Below are 5,608 nucleotides of genomic sequence, written 5' to 3' on the forward strand. Positions count from 1 at the left end.
ATTGAGTTTCCAGAGGCATGCCTCTCCTGCTTCCAAGCTTATTTTAATTGGGAAGCACCACCAAATGCTGTCCACCATTGTTAACCATTATTGCATTTGACACATTAGTGTCACAGTTTAGCATCACAGCAAACACAAGTTACCTCTGTACAGCAAATGGGACAGACAGTGCTATACCAGTTAGAAGAATGTTTGACCAAAAACAACTAAAATCTGAGGGCTACAGATTAAATCACCCACCCCATTCTACTGACCAAATGTGTTTTTAAATAGGAAGTAGAATCTCATCATCTCACACCCATTAGCAAGTCAACATTTCACCCTAATCCTCACCAGAGCCAGCAAACAAGCTTCCACTTAGAGAAGGTTAAACCAAGTTGCTCTCTGGAGGCAAGGATTCTGAACCTTCATCTGACATACTTTGGACATGTTACAAGGAGTGACCAGTGCTTGGAGAGGGACGCCATGCTTGGGAGGGTGGAGGGACAACTCAGGAGAGGAGACCATCGATTAGATGGACTGATTCAGTTACTGGGGTAGTGGGGGTAGATGTGTCAGAGACAATGACATTGGTACAGGATAGAGTGGGGTTTAGAGGTCTTGTTCATAAGGTTGCTATGAGTTGTAGGTAACTTGACAGCACATAACAGCAACAACAAGAAGATGCCTACAGTCACATGAGTCATTAGTCATTTCTCTGAGGAGTCTAAGTCCTTGGAAGACCTTCTAAGAATTCTTTGAACCCATAGGACGTAGAGGAATTGGGGAACTGAGCTCCAGGTGGAGCTGTTAATAGAAAAATCTAGATTTCTACAACTGGTTAAGCATTTGGGAGTACATTGAAATGATGTTTCTCATAAATATTTATCTTAGCAGCACATATTATAAAAAGAGAAACACAAATGAAAAAGGAGATCCATTGATAGCATTTTTCTGTAGTCAATGATTTTTTGCATTGCAAATACTTTAAAAATAAGAAACACAAAACCAGGAATTATATACATGGACCTCATCTAATATACTGTATGAGTCAAATTGACTAAGTCTGTGGAAAGAGATGATGAAGAAACTAAATATCAATAGTAAAAACAAGACCAAGTGCTGACTGTGGAACAAACCATCAGGTGCTCATGGCAACTTAAAATTGAAACTGAAGAAATTAAATCCACAAGAGAAAAATAAACCTTAACTACATCTCAAATAAATTTAAAATTTATCTCAAGTGTAGATTTGATGCATTGAATAATAATAATCAATGATCTGATGAGTATAGGATGAAAGCAAAGGCATTTTCCATGAAAAAAGCAGACGTGGTTATTTACTGACAGAGAAGAAAGAAAAATTCAAAAGATACGTGGAAAAAGTCTGTAAAATATTCAATAGACTGAAGAGATGCAAAAACAAAGGAACAAAATACTGAAATGAGATAACTGAACAGAAGATTTTAAAGAACAGCTCACAAAGATGAAGCAAGACTTTACAACAAATTTTGCAAAGGTCTAAAGGTAGAAAACCAAAATAGAAGTTGTTTGGCACTTCTTGAATGGAAAGATCAGAACAAATTTAAGCCTTGAGCTGCAATGCTGAAAGATTCAATACACAAAATCTTGAGTCATGCAACAAGCAAAAAAGAAAATAGAAATGACACAGAGTCACTGTACTAGGAAGAATTGATCGGCACTGAACCAACTTTGTAAGTAGCATGTAGTCAAGAACTAATCACATCAAAGGAACAAGTCAAAGGTGTTTTGAAGGTATTGACAAAAATCTAATGGTTTGAGAAGTTATGGTACATTCACCCAATGGAATACTATACAGCATGCAGGAGCAATAATTTTGTAAATTATTACCTAACTTGGGAGGGACTGGAGAGCATTATGCTGAGTTAACTAAGTCAGTCCTGTAAGGACAAATTCTATATAAAACCATTATTGTAGAATGAGCATTAGGATACAAGGGGTGGTGGGGGGGAGGCAGATGTGTAGGGGAGGGGGATTAATCATGGGGTCGCACAATTTGAGGGGTAGGTGGGGGTTAGGGAAATGAGAAGGAACTGATGTGAGAATCAATGTATTCAAATTTTGTAAATAAACTAATATAATAAAAATATTTAAAAATAGAAAAACCCTAAAAAAGAATAATTTAAAAAGGATGAATAACAAAAAAATAAGGCCTTGAGAATCAATTAAATACCATGTGATTTGTTTCTATAAATAAGTATATTCCTAGGTATGCTCGTTAGTCTATACCAAGTCATTTTGAAGAGAGCTACCTGGTCAACTAACTGGAAGAAATTAATATTTGTTCTCACTAAAAGAAAAAAAAAAGATGAAGCAACAGGAAAGTCTTTAGACTATATTATTAATGTCATATGCAATAAAATCTTGCTGGAGATCTTTTAATTATAGTCCAGATGTCCAACCACAATCGAATGGATTGAGAAATTATGTTATATTCACACAATGGAATACTATGCAGCACACAGGAGCAATGATTTTGTAAATTACTACCTAACTTGGGAGGGCCTCGAGAGCATTATGCTGCACAAACTAATTCAGTCCCATAAGGAAAAATATTCTATTAAACCATTATTGTAGAATGAATATAAGGATGTAAGGGGGGGTGGAAGCGGAGTAGTGAGAATGGGCATTCGGGGTTAATCAAAAGGTAGCACAATTAGATGGGGGGTGACGGTGAAGGAAATGGGAAAGATCCATTGTGAAAAAAGATGTATTCAAACTTTATAAATAAATCAGTATAAAAGAAAATAAAAATTTATTACCTGGGGAAAAAATACCTGCAATAGTACACTGAAGGAAGAATAAGGCAGTTGCCTCACCACCCCCCCAAGTTCGATCACTTCCTGAGACACTTGATAATACCTAAGCTGGTCATATCAAAGACCAGACCAGACAATGGATCCTGATAAGAGTATGAGCTTGATTAAAAATAGCTAAAACCTAACTTAATTAACAAGTCAAATTCTGAGAAGTACCATCTTAGTCCTTCCCAGGGCCCTTATAAAAGGACCTCCCCCACCAACTTCCCATGCATCATTTCAATCTCATCTGCACGCTGCGTGGCCAGGTCACTTGGTGTGCCTCTCAGACCATGCAATAAAGGCCTGTTCATTTTTGGGGACCAATTTCTTTCTTTATTTCTCTCCCTCAGGCCCTCGTGCTCTTTTTTATATCTAACAACATCAACAAGCAACTGTTGAAAATTCAAATTGGAAATTGAAATTGGATTCAGAAGAAAGCATGGAAAGAGGAATACATTTCTATTGTCTGATAGATCTAAGGTGAAACCAGAGTATTGCAGCAGGATGTTTAGTTCTTTCTTATTACCAATGTAAAGACATTTGATCGTATCCATCATAATAATTATGGAGCTGAGAAAATTAGGAACCCCTGAAAAATTGATGGTGCTCATGAAGAACCTAAAAGTAGAAGAAGCAGTTGTGTCAGCATAACAAGAGGATACTGCAAGAATTAAAATCAGGAAATATATGCATCAGGCTTGTATCCATTCTTCATATCTACTCAATCTGACAATAAGTAAATCATCTGAGAAGCAGGTCTATAGGGAAAAGAATGTAGCTCCAGGATTTTGGGAAGATTCACCAATTGTCATCATTATTCAAATGATATAACCTAGCTTGTAGAATTTCCAGAATGCTTGAAACACTTAATGATGAAGATCCCAGACTAAGCCTTCAATACAGATTCCATTCAATGTTAAGAAAGTAATTTAAAAAAGCAACTTCACTAAGAGGCAACGTCATGTTACATGGAAAAAAGGTTGAATTTGTTAACCATTGCACTCTCTTAAGGTCTACAATTAAACCCATTATAGCGGTAGTGAAAGAAATGAAAAGACTTGCTCCATCAAGAAAATCTGCTGTCAAAGAATTCATTAAGGTGCTAAAGAGCAAGGATGTCAGTTTAAACATTAAGGAGAACCTGATTCAAACCATGATATTTTTACTTGCTTCCTCTGCACTTAAAGTTAGACAATGAGTAAGAATTACAAAAGAAATGATATCTTTGGATTGTGACATCAGAGTACTGAATATCTCATAGACTACCAAGAGAAAAAAAATGGTTTGGAAGAATTGCAAACTGTGCTCCTCAAAAGGAAATATGGTGAAGCTTTATCCCATATACTTTGGACATGCTGCCAGCAGGTTGTCAACATAGAAAAGGGCAACATGCTAGGAAAGGGTATAAGGTCAGATAAAGGTAGAAAACCTCTCAATGAGATGAACTGACACTGTGATTACAGCAATGGACTTGATCATGAAGGAGATTATGAGGTGTTGCAGGATAAAGCACAGGAAGGGTCACTACAAGTCTTAGTTTACCCAAAAGCACCTAACAACAATAAAATGACTAGTCCATAGCCCAGTATTTTGTTATATAAACAAATAAGTAAATGTTTTTCTTATATTTTTGGGCTGAAATGATTATTATTATTTCTGCATTTGAAACAAGGAATGGAAGCTCAGAAGACTCTAAAGTACTTGTGTAATATCATTAAGTTAAATGCAAAACACAGGGCATTAAGTAAAATCTTCTGGAAAAAAACAAATTGTGTGCATTAAACACTGTAACTGTATTCTTTTGTTGAGTTATTGTTGTTTACGGTTTTCACAGTTGCCTTGATTTTAACTATTCAATCTACTTCATTCCACAACATATTCATAGTTGTTGTAGTGTACCATAGGTCAGAACTGAACCATAGCTGACCCTCTAGTGGGATTTCAGAGGTAGTTAATCTCAGGGTAAGAGATTGCCCATGTTTCTCTTGCAGAATAACTAGCAGATTTGAATCCTGTGCCTTTGGGATTATAGTGTAGTTTTTTGCTACTAGGCAACCAGAGTTCCCTATCTTCATGGTAAATACACAATATTAAGTTTTTATTAGTACAATAAATGTTAAAAAACCACAAACTAATGAACATTATAATAATTTAGAACATTCCATAAAATGGGAAGATTAAGGCAAATTAACTTCCCAAAACATTATTTTTAAGAAATGTACCTATGAACCTCAAATATGCCTTTCTCTGCATAGGAATTTTTGTCATCAAGTTTGCACAAAGTCATAACTGACCCTCCAGCAGATTTTCAGAGACTGTAAATCACTCAGAAAGAGTTTGCTCATCTTACTCCTGTGGAGCAATTGGTAGACTCAAACCTCTTAACTTTGAGATGGCAGCACAAATCCTCACCCACAAGGCTAAAAATGTACTATTTCCTTCTATGTGATTTATAGCCTCTGAAAAATGACTAGACTTAGCTATGAGTTAAATATAGATGGTACATAATAACAACAGCAACATAAGCATTTGTTGTTATTATATTACTGAACTCAAGGAGCTCTTTCCCTAGTCCATTGCTATTAAGACAGACAGATTGCAATATCCATAAGCAGTTTATTACAGATCTGGGAGGACAGCCAAGTACACCTCAAAAACTGCCTCTATATTTGGTCTTAAAAGCCTTCTGAGGTTCCAACTCTTCTCACTATTTCTTAGTTGTTGGAATTGATGGAAAACCTCATAAGCAGTTCCTTACTTCCCCTGCCTTGCATGTGGACTTCTGAG

The sequence above is a fragment of the Elephantulus edwardii genome, unplaced genomic scaffold, assembly GCF_000299155.1.
Source record: "Elephantulus edwardii isolate Elephantulus edwardi_28Jun2011 unplaced genomic scaffold, EleEdw1.0 scaffold00137, whole genome shotgun sequence".
Classification (NCBI taxonomy): domain Eukaryota; kingdom Metazoa; phylum Chordata; class Mammalia; order Macroscelidea; family Macroscelididae; genus Elephantulus; species Elephantulus edwardii.